General features: G+C 44.2%; 1 long non-coding RNA gene across 1 annotated transcript; it reads left to right on the plus strand.

The window, feature by feature from the left end:
* The first annotated feature begins 1,361 nt into the window (after nt 1–1,361).
* LOC125513237 (uncharacterized) lies at nt 1,362–3,360 on the plus strand. Its single transcript, XR_007285805.2, has 2 exons — nt 1,362–2,764; nt 2,860–3,360. It is a non-coding gene; the product is annotated as an uncharacterized LOC125513237 (long non-coding RNA).
* Nucleotides 3,361–12,318: the final 8,958 nt, after the last annotated feature.

The following is a 12,318-nucleotide window of genomic DNA, read 5'->3' on the forward strand; positions in this document are numbered from 1 at the left end:
AAGAGATCGGTTCCTTACAGATGTGTGTACTGGGTTACCTACTTTTTCCCCTTTCGACCAACAAAGCGGCTGGATAGCCAGTCTATGCTACTTTCCCTCCCACCTTTCCTCATTGAATCAGGTCCTAGATCCATGCTCCACCCCACCGCACCCTTCTTTCCTCTTTGAACCAAGACCTAGATTATACTACATAATCGAAAAAGATCCGCATGCAGCTAGAGCAATGACTGTTTCAAAGAAAGTTATACCTTAGGGTTGTCGGGATTTGGCTAGGCGTGCGGAGGGAGGCCGGATCTGCCCACACTACGTACGACAGCGAGGAAGAAGGGGTCGGTGGCCTTCTAGCACAGGCGCTGGGTGAAAGAGAACAGCAAAGCCGGCAGTGGATTGCCTCCCTCGCCAAAGGCGATAGAGTGAACGCTGCACCTCCTCCCCTTCCCGGTGCGACGAGATCCGGACGGCTCCTTCACCAGCTGTGAGGGGGGAGAGAGAGACAAAGGCCAACGCAGTCTTGTTTAGATCTGGTGAAGAGGGTGAGATACTGTGAACATAGCAAACCCTAGCAAAGGAACGCTGAGCCTCCAGCGTGTGTGTGTGTGTGTGTGTCTATATATATAGGGCCGCGCTATTCGTCACCCTGGGTGAGGAATAGTTATTCTTCACCCCCCCTCTATTTTACCATCAATACACCGTAATTTTATGTTCCATAAGTTTTGTCTTATTTCCGACGCAAAAAGAGACCGTAAGAAAATATATAATCACCGTAAAAAATATTTTATGTTATGTAAAATTACAAACATAAAAACATAGTCTAAAATACATATAAACTGTAAATTTTCTTGTCTTATGACCTATATTTTTATTTTCTTATGTCAAATTTTACGTAGTGAATCAATAGGAATGTAACTATTTGAATTCCAAACATAATTTAATTATGAAATGATAGTAAGATTACCTCGGGTGAGGAATAATTTATTCTGCACCCTGAATGATGAATAGTAACACAATATATATATAGAGTGGGTCTATTCTAATAACACCCCTTAAGACCTTATTCTAATAACACTAGTGCCTTATTCTGATAACACCTCTCCAATAAAACGAACTGAGCGCAGACCCACCGCCCCTCTTCCCCACCTTCTTCCCCACCACCACCACCCGGCGCCCCACCAACCACCCCTCCAGCGCCGCGCTGCCCCCAACTCCCGCGGCCCCCACCACCCCCACCACCCTGGCGCGCCACCATCCCCCAATCCCTCCGGCGCGCCACCACCTCCCACCCCCGCGTCGCCCAACCAACCCACCCCTCCGACGCGCCACCACCCCGCCCCCCGCGTACCACCTTCCCCCCCCCCCCCCCCCCCCCCCACCCACACACACACACACACACACCGACGCCGCCGCCGCCGCACCACCTCCAACCACCTTCCCTCCCTAGCCCACCTGCCCCTGCGCAGGCCAGCCATCGGATCGACCCGTCGCCGTCCTCCCACGCGTGGCCGGCGTCGGATCCGCGCGTCGCCGTTCCTGCCAACCACCGGGTCGAGGGGGTGCTGGATCTGCCCCATCGCCGTCCTCCCGCGTCTTCCCGACGACGGATGCGCCTAGCGGGGCCGGTGAGCTCGGGGGTCGCCGGTGGCTCTCTCCTCCCCGTTCCTTTACCTCCTCCCTCCCATCCCGCTGCATCCAGCCCGGGCTTCTTCCTCTCCGACCCCGACCACGGCCCAAAGTCCCTGATCCCGCCTCTGCTCCCCTCCCCCGCTCAACCACAGCCCCCCTCGTCTTCTCCGGTTGCCGTGGAAGACGAGCTGAAAGTCGGGGCCTAGCAGGCGACCACGATGTGCCGGAGCTCACCCCCGTGAACAGGCCCCAGAGAGGTAGGGAGAAGAGCTTCGACGCGTGAGGTCGCTGGCGCCCCCTTCTCAAAGTGCAGTATGTCATGGTCGCGCGTGCAGTTCGCCTCTGCACTGATGCACTTGCTCCCCGACGCAGGTCGTCTCGTTCATCTATGCAGTCCGCCGACACACAATTTTGTTTGTGCGGCCAAGAGGTCCTGGGAGGGCCGCCCCCAGCACAAGCAACCAAAAATATGGGGAGAGGGAGGCGCTTCCGCTTGGACGTTGGCGACCTCTAGCTTGCGGGGAAGCTCCGGCTAGCGCGGACAACATGGCTCCTATGGAGATGTCGAATGCCATGGCTCCACTCGGCCGGAGTTTGCTGCAGCCCACATCTTCAGCGGGGGCAGCTCACGGCCCACCGGCGTGCAGTTTCGACAGCGGTTGCTTGCATATTGTTTCTGCTATTTTATTTTCCAGAGATCCCATTTGTTGTCTGGACCCCTTTTCATCTTGGTGCAGTTAGCTTCGCTGGTGGTGTGCAGTGTCGACCAACAGCTCCCTCACCTCCCCACTCGTCCTCTTTTGCATGGATCCAGTGGTTGCCCACCTCCCCAGCGAGCCCTGCTTCCTCGCGACAAGCTCCGGTGTCATCCCGTCCGTGCTCCTGCCCCCCTCCCCCTCCCTTTCCATCGAGCTGGGCAGCGCTTTCCGCATTCATGTGGGATCCGGCGAGTTCCGTATCACTTGCAGCTCTCTTCGCCAATCCGTGCAGTTGGCAGGTTTCGCCTGATGGAGTTCCTGCCGCCGAGTCAGCCAAGGCGACCGTCCCTGCACGTGCCTCTACCTCGCACCGTCGCGGCCGTCCCCCGCCTTTCACTACTTCGGCGATGACGCGGACCTGTTGGTCATGCTGCGGTTCACTCATGGTCAGTTAGAGGTCCACTTGCCGCCCCTGCTCGCGTTTCACTTCCTTCCTTAAAAGAGCCAACTTCGATCTCCCACGTTTGCTCATGTTTTCTAGACGAGAGGACAACAACGCCAGCATGGGGTCTGCACTGCATGGGTGTGGCCGGAGGGGGAATGGACGTGCTATCCATGGCGTGTTGTAGTACATTATTTCAGAATTTGATGTGCCTTTTTCAGTGCAGTGCAGTGCACTTCAGGTGCAGCTCACTGATTTTCTGGTGTGCAGTTACTCAAGGTCGTCCGCATCAGCTGAGGTGGGGCCTCCGACGAGAAGCTCCCATGGTGGATCTGAATTATGGTGTGTCGTGTGCAGTTGCTGGTTACCTGTAGCGCGATTCAGTAGTGAGAGCGTTGCAAACTTGCATTACTGTATCCCTTTAGGAAAAGAGTTTCTGCAGTTAGTCGGTTCCTGTATGTGCAGACTTTTGCATCATTTGTTGTCTCATGCAGTGCGTGCAGGGGTCATAGAGCAGTTCGGTCGTGAAAACTTTGTGCATAAAATATGCATATACAAAAAATGTTGGCTGCAAAAATATTAAAATCTGTTCATTTTTTATATGTGTGTCGTTCACTTGTTCATCGCCCCACTGTCTTTTTCTTTCCGGAAGTGCACTATCTTGTCACGTGCAAAACTAACATTGACCATGAAGTCCATAAATGTTTGTATTTTTTGTTTGTAAAAAGAGAAAAAACTCTCATGAGGTTCATTTTGATTCCAAGCTAATTAATAAATGTAGTTCATTTGCCGCAACTATGTGGTACACCCCGTAAAATAAGAAAAAAAATGTGGCTCATTGCTCAAGTAGTTATCTGAAAAGAAGCTCATTTCTTATTAGATGCAGTTCACTTGGCCAGTCCATGCAGTCCACTTGCCCAGTATATGCGCATGAAAAATAATAAGTATAGAAAAAGCAATAAAAATCTCATGCGGTTTACTTTTCGTAGTGTCGAGGTTCACTTTCGGTAGTGTTGCGGTTCACTTATGCTCGGGCTCTACGGTTCACTTATGCCCGGGCGTGAAGCACGGTCCACTTCCTCGTCTTGGAAAAATTATGTCCGACAAAATAAGTTATGCAAGACGCTTGCATGTCCGATGCAGTGCGGTTTTCAGTATGAAGCAGTGCGGTCGGCCGTATGATGTTGTTCATCTCGTAAGTGCAAACAAATTATTACGGAAGCGGAGAAAAGTAATGTGGTTCACTTATTGATAATGGTGTGGTTCATTTACACCCGATGTGAAGTGCACTCTACTTTCTCGTCCTTGAAAAAAATACGTTTGAATAATAGACACCATGAAGTTCTCTTATCCGTCTGATGCAGTGCGGTTTTTCGTCCGATGCAGTGCGGTTTTTAGTCGGATGAAGTACCCACGTCAATTTGGGTGTCGCGAAAAACAGAGTGTCCGCATTTCGGTAAATTTAAAGCTGATCTTAAACCGTAAGGAATTAGAGAGTGTTCTACATGAAAAAGTTGCATCTCATCGATATCTTTCCAACGGCATATTATTTGAATCATTTCGACAATCGATTTGTAAAAAATTCGCGAAAAACGGCCGCTGTCACTCGTCATCTGTCGTACGATTTTTAAAATTAACTTAAAACCATGAGGAATCTCAAAAACATTTCAACATATGAAAGTTGTGCCTCGTCCATAGCTTTTCAAAGGTATATTACAGGCCTCGTTTCGACAAACGGTTGAAAAACTGGAGCGAGAACAGTACCAAAAATTTTAAAATTTTTGAAAAATAGAATTCCGCGATTTAGTAAATTTAAAACTGCTCTTAAACCGTAACGAATTAGAGAAAACAATAGTTATGAAAAAGATGCGCTTCGACGATATCTATCCAAGGGTGTATCATTTGCCTCATTCTGATGAGCGGTTTAGAAAAAACGCGTAAAAACGCTCGCTGCCACTCTTTGTAGGCCGCATCGTTTTTGAAACTGCTCTTAAACCGCGGGGAATCTCGAAAAGTATTCAACATGGCGAAGTTGCGCCTAATCCGCAGCTTTCCAACGGTATATTACACGCCTTGTTCCGATAAACGGTTAAAAAATTAGAGCAAAAACAGTACCAAAAAACACTACGCGCAGTTTTTTCCAACGCGAAGTTCACTAGTCTCTGTAATGCAGTGCTCTTGCTAAAGAAAGTGCAGTGCCCTCGCGTTGAGCATGCAGTGCGGAAGTGTTATCAGAATAACTATTCTGATAATATTATCAGAATAGACCCACTATATATATAGTGCGGCAAGAGTGTGGAGAGTGCAAACCCTAGCGAACAAGCGCTGAGGCTCCAGTTTATATAGTACTACTTGTATAGTACTCATGTAGTACTAATATATAGTGGGTGGTTTTCTATTTCTCTCCATAACAATCTTTTTAAATTGTGTAACGTACCAGTGAAGAAAACTACTTACGATTAACTGACGATCCACGTGTGCTGGTCGCATTTTCTGTCCTTCACGTGCGGTACACTACCCTCCGTTAAGTGAACAACCACACATGCGCAAAATTACCAGAAACATGTGAGAGTGTGTAAAAATAAAGAATTTAATTTCAACTATCGAAAAGGTTTGAGAGTATGTACAGTTTGCCGTTTCTCAATAATTATGGTTTGTTATCTTCGGCCTAAACTTGGTCAAACTTTACAAAGTTTGACTTCAGTCAAATTTAATATGCAGAGTAAATAAAAATGGAGGGCTACTACGTCCATCCGTATTTTTAGTCCACACCATCTTTTAATCAAAGTTTGATCACATATTTAGTTAATAGTTGTACAAATCAAATTACAGGGGAGCTGAAGACAAAGTTGTGAGAAGGCTTAGAAATCAATACAAAACTTATGCTCTTAGTACCAACGTCGATCCTTCTTCGAGGAAACATTTGGTTCAAAGCCAATTGTGTAATAAAATTGCACCAACGTGAAAAACGACTGCATCTCCAACGCAACCAAGGTTAATTCATGAAGGATATCATCTTTGTGGGTAACAAGCAAAGAGCACTGATGGAAGGCAGCTTGTTTTTCATTGAAAATCGATCAGCTTCACCAGCCGATGCAACCATGAGCATCAATACGTCATCGTGATGATGCATCATCCATTTGGCATCAAGTTTGAGTGCGGAACCAATGAAGTTCGACAAATCCTCATTGTGGTCTGTTTCTTCTCGGTAATCAAACTCGAGGAAGGAAAAACCATGTGGTAGAGGACAGTGAGGCAGAACAACAATGGCCATCCAATTTTATGCAGTTCCATTAAAATTGAGGAAGACATGCCCGGGTATGGATATACACATAGTTGTTTGCAAAAATATAAAAAAGATATAGTGTTGTTACTTTGTCTTGGCAGTGGTGCAAGATTAACAGCGACATCTCAATTGTCAATAAGAAATAAGGAAAAGTACACCAACAAACAGAAGCATCATGATTATCTTGATGGGAACTAAACCAGGATACCCGAGAAAAAAAGCATTTCTTCATTTAACCAGTGATAGTATTAGATTAGCAGCAGCAATAGGAGCGTATGGACAATGATCGCACAACCACCATGTACTTTTTGTTGAGACAACATGTATACCTCCACTGAGGCATTAACCAGGACAACTTTTCGAGTGGCATTTCCTCTATAATAGTAAAAAATAGGTGATGTTGGACTAGCCGATGAACCCTAGCTACTGTACATGGGGAGCTGGGGAGTAGTGGCATAGAAGAAAACCCGCATGCAGTGAGCTGGGGAGCTGGACCAGTACAAGAAGTTATACCTCAGGTGGACGAGATGTCGCTTAGGCGGGCGGGTGGAATCTGCCCACACGACGGCATCGATTAATGGTGCGGAGGACCTTCGTCCGCGCCAGTGCCGGCTCTGAGAGGACGGTGCACATCGGCTTCCTCCATCGCCGACGGCGACAATGTCAACGCTGCACCTCCTCACCTCCCGCAACAGACGGGATTCGGCTAGATCTATGACCACCGGTGAGGAGAGAGATAGAGTGGACACTGTCATCTTGTTTTGATATGGAGGGTGAGAGAGTGAGACGCGAGAAACCCTATCAAAAAAGAGGCTATATATACAATGGAGTAAAAAAAATCTCTCCATAGCAGTGGTTTTAAATAGAATATGCGCGTTCCCGGAAAAAAGGAACGAAAACTGGCGGACAATTTTTTTAACGTACGAAGAAAGAAAACTCGATCAAAAACACGCCCCCGCTTCCAGGTCGCGAGAGTCGTCGCGCACACACACATAGACATAGACATGCATATCCGTGTTTATGTAAAATTCCATCTCCATCTCCATCTCCATCTCCAATCATGTTTGTCCAACTGGCACATTATTTACGTTGTTAATTATACACAGAGCAATATTAATGTACATCATCTCTTGTTTGCGGGCATCCGGACCACTGCCATGCCCGCTCCTGACCAACCCGAACCCTCTTCATCACCCGCGTGTGATTCCCGCCCGAAATGGTAAGTGCCGCATTCATGCCCGGCCAGAGCGGACGCGACCTCTCACTGGCGTCGGCATTAAAGCGGCATGATGTCTACTACACAACCTTCTTCTTGTAGACGTTGTTGGGCCTCCAAGTGCAGAGGTTTGTAGGAAAGTAGCAAATTTCCCTCAAGTGGATGACCTAAGGTTTATCAATCCGTAGGAGGTGTAGGATGAAGATGGTCTCTCTCAAGCAACCCTGCAACCAAATAACAAAGAGTCTCTTGTGTCCCCAACACACCCAATACAATGGTAAATTGTATAGGTGCACTAGTTCGGCGAAGAGATGGTGATACAAGTGCAATATGGACAGTAGATAATAGTTTTTGTAATCTGAAATAATAAAAACAGCAAGGTAGCAAGTGATAAAAGTGAGCGTAAACGGTATTGCAATGTGTGGAAACAAGGCCTAGGGTTCATACTTTCGCTAGTGTAAGTTCCCTCAACAATACTAACATAATTGGATCACATAACTATCCCTCAACATGCAATAAAGAGTCACTCCAAAGTCACTAATAGTGGAGAACAAACGAAGAGATTATGGTAGGGTATGAAACCACCTCAAAGTTATTCTTTCCAATCAATCCGTTGGGCTATTCCTATAAGTGTCACAAACAGCCCTAGAGTTCGTACTAGAATAATACCTTAAGACACAAATCAAACAAAACCCTAATGTCACCTAGATACTCCAATGTCACCTCAAGTATCCGTGGGTATGATTATACGATATGCATCACACAATCTCAGATTCATCTATTCAACCAACACAAAGGACCTCAAAGAGTGCCTCAAAGTTCTACCGGAGAATCACGACGAAAACGTGTGCCAACCCCTATGCATAGGTTCCCAATGTCACGAAACCCGCAAGTTGATCACCTTAACATACATCAAGTGGCACGTGGTATCCCATTGTCACCACAGATATCCACGGCAAGACATACATCAAGTGTTCTCAAATCTTTAAAGACTCAATCCGATAAGATAACTTCAAAGGGGAAACTCAATTCATTACAAGAGAGAAAGAGGGGGAGGAGAAACATAAGATCCAACTATAGTAGCAAAGCTCGCGATACATCAAGATCATGCCAAATCAAGAACACGAGAGAGAGAGATCAAACACATAGCTACTGGTACATACCCTCAGCCTCGAGGGAGAACTACTCCCTCCTCGTCATGGAGAGCACCGGGATGATGAAGATGGCCACCGGTGAGAGTTCCCCCCTTCGGCAGGGTGCCGGAACAGGGTCCCGATTGATTTTTGGTGGCTACGGAGGCTTCTGGCGGCGAAACTCCCGATCTATTGTGCGTTCTGGAAGTTTTAGGGTATATGGAGTTATATAGGCAGAAGCACGACAGGGGAGCCACGGGGGCCCCACGAGGTAGGGGGCGCGCCCTAGGGGGGTGGGCGCGCCCCCCACCCTCGTGGGCAGCTCCCGTATCTTCTGACGTGGGGTCCAAGTCCATCAGGTGTGTTTCCTTCCAAAAATAACTTCTCCAGTTGATTTCGTTCCAGTTCGATTCCGTCTGATATTCCTTTTCTTCAAAACACTGAAATAGGCATAAAACAACAAATTTGGGCTGGGCCTCCGGTTAATAGGTTAGTCCCAAAAATAATATAAAAGTGGATAATAAAGCCCAATATTGCCCACAATAGTAGATAATATAGCATGGAGCAATCAAAAATTATAGATACGTTGGAGACGTATCAAGCATCCCCAAGCTTAATTTTTGCTCGTCCTCGAGTAGGTAAATGATAAAAACGATAATTTTTGATGTGGAATGCTAGTTGGCATAATTTCAATGTAATTCTTCTTAATTGTGGCATGAATATTCAGATCCATAAGATTCAAGATAAAAGTTTAATATTGACATAAAAATAATAATACTTCAAGCATACTAACTTAAGCAATTATGTCTCTTCAAAATAACATGGCCAAAGAAAGTTATCCCTACAAAATCATATAGTTTGGCTATGCTCCATCTTCACGACATAACATATTTAAATCATGCACAACCCTGATGACAAGCCAAGCAATTGTTTCATACTTTTGATATTCTCAAACTTTTTCAATCTTCACGCAATACATGAGCGTGAGCCATGGACATAGCACTATAGGTGGAATATAATGGTGGTTGTGGAGAAGACAAAAAGGGAGAAGATAGTCTCACATCAACTAGGCGTATCAACGGGCTATGGAGATGCCCATCAATAGATAACAATGTGAGTGAGTAGGGATTGCCATGCAACGGATGCACTAGAACTATAAATGTATGAAAGCTTAACAAAAGAAACTAGTGGGTGTGCATCCAACTCGCTTGCTCACGAAGACCTAGGGCATTTTGAGGAAGCCCATCATTGGAATATACAAGCCGAGTTTTATAATGAAAAATTCCCACTGGTATATGAAAGTGATAACATGAGAGACTCTCTACTATGAAGATCATGGTGCTACTTTGAAGCACAAGTGTGGTAAAAGGATAGTAACATTGTCCCTTCTCTCTTTTTCTCTCATCATTTTTTTATTTATATATTTTTTGTTTGGGCCTTTTCTCCCTTTTTTATGGCCTCTTTTTATTTGGGCTTATTTGGCCTCTTTTATTTTTTTATTTTTTTTGTCTGGAGTCTCATCCCGACTTGTGGGGGAATCATAGTCTCCATCATCCTTTCCTCACTGGGACAATGCTCTAATAATGATGATCATCACACTTTTATTTTTCTTACAACTCAAGAATTACAACTCGATACTTAGAACAAGATATGACTCTATATGAATGCCTCCGGCGGTGTACCGGGATGTGCAATGATGCATGAGTGACATGTATGAAAGAATTATGAATGGTGGCCTTGCCACAAATATGATGTCAACTACATGATCATGGAAAGCAATATGACAATGATGAAGCGTGTCATAATAATGGAATGGTGGAAAGTTGCATGGCAATATATCTCGGAATGGCTATGGAAATGCCATAATAGGTAGGTATGGTGGCTATTTTGAGGAAGGTATATGGTGGGTTTATGGTACCGACGAAAGTTGCGCGGTACTAGAGAGGCTAGCAATGGTGGAAGGGTGAGAGTGCGTATAATCCATGGACTCAACATTAGTCACAAAGAACTCACATACTTATTGCAAAAATCTATTCGTTATCGAAACAAAGTACTACGCGCATGCTCCTAGGGGGATAGATTGGTAGGAAAAGACCATCGCTCGTCCCCGACCGCCACTCATAAGGAAGACAATCAATAAATAAATCATGCTCCGACTTCATCACATAATTGTTCACCATACGTGCATGCTACGGGAATCACAAACTTCAACACAAGTATTTCTCAAATTCATAACCACTAAACTAGCATGACTCTAATATTACCATCCTCATATCTCAAAACAATCATCAGGTATCAAACTTCTCTTAGTATTCAACACACTCATAAGAGAATCTTATTATTCTTGAATACCTAGCATATTAGGATTTTAAGCAAATTACCATGCTATTTAAGACTCTCAAAATAATATAAGTTAAGCATGAGAGTTCATCTATCTCTTCAAAATAAAACTACCACCATGCTCTAAAACATATAAGTGAAGCACTAGAGCAAATGACAAACTACTCCGAAAGATATAAGTGAAGATCAATGAGTAGTCGAATAATTATGCAACTATGTGAAGACTCTCTAACATTTAATAATTTCAGATCTTGGTACTCTATTCAAACATCAAGCAAAGCAAAATAAAATGACATCTAATAATAGAAAACATCATGTGAAGAAGCAAAAACTTAGGATCAACCGATACTAACCAATAGTTGTTGAAGAAGAAAGGTGGGATGCCAACCGGGGCATCCCCAAGCTTAGACGCTTGAGACTTCTTGAAATATTATCTTGGGGTGCCTTGGGCATCCCCAAGCTTGAGCTTTCGTGTCTCCTTAATTCCTCTCATACCACGGTCTCTCTAAATCTCAAAAGCTTCATCCACACAAAACTCAACAAGGACTCGTGAGATAAGTTAGTATAAACCATTGCAAAAACCTTATCATACTCTACTGTAGCAAATCACTAAAATTATTATTAAACATTGCATACTAAATGCCTCTGCATATTTAATAGTTCTATCCTCAAATAGAATCATTAAAGAAGCAAACATATGCAAACAATGCAAACATAACAGCAATCTGCCTAAACAGGATAGTCTGTAAAGAATGCAGCAACATCCATACTTCCCTAACTCCAAAAATTATAAAATAAAATTCCCACTGTAGTAAATTTATCATATCTTAATATGCAAAAGGTTTCAACATTTTATCACATTCTTACTTTTCTAGGGAATTATTGCAACAGCGGTAAACTTTCTGTTTTCAAACAGCAACATGTATACTTGTAACATAGGCATAGTAAAGGCTATCAATGCCACTTTTATTGAAATAAAAGATGCAAAACATTGTTATAAATAACATCATGAAAATCCTAACTAAATAAATTGACGCTCCAAGCAAAACACATATCATGTGGCGAATAAAAATATAGCTCCAAGTAAAGTTACCGATGAACGAAGACGAAAGAGGGGATGCCTTCCGGGGCATCCCCAAGCTTAGGCTCTTGGATATTCTTGAATATTACCTTGGGGTGCCTTGGGAATCCCCAAGCTTAGGATCTAGCCACTCCTTATTCCATAGTCCATCGAATCTTTACCCAAAACTTGAAAACTTCGCAACACAAAACTTAACAGAAAACTCGTAAGCTCCGTTAGTATAAGAAAATAAATCACCACTTCAAGGTACTGTAATGAAATCATTCTTTATTTATATTGGTGTTAAACCTACTGTATTCCAACTTCTCTATGGTTTATAAACTATTTTACTAGCCATAGATTCATCAAAATAAGCAAACAACACACGAAAAACAGAATCTGTCAAAAACAGAACAGTCTGTAGTAATCTGGATCAAATGTATACTTATGGAACTCATAAAATTACCAAATAAATCTCTGGACCTGAGGAATTTATCTGTTAATAGTCTCCAAAAATAATTAA

The sequence above is a fragment of the Triticum urartu genome, chromosome 6A, assembly GCF_056163025.1.
Source record: "Triticum urartu cultivar PI428250 chromosome 6A, HENAU_Tu73, whole genome shotgun sequence".
NCBI lineage: Eukaryota > Viridiplantae > Streptophyta > Magnoliopsida > Poales > Poaceae > Triticum > Triticum urartu.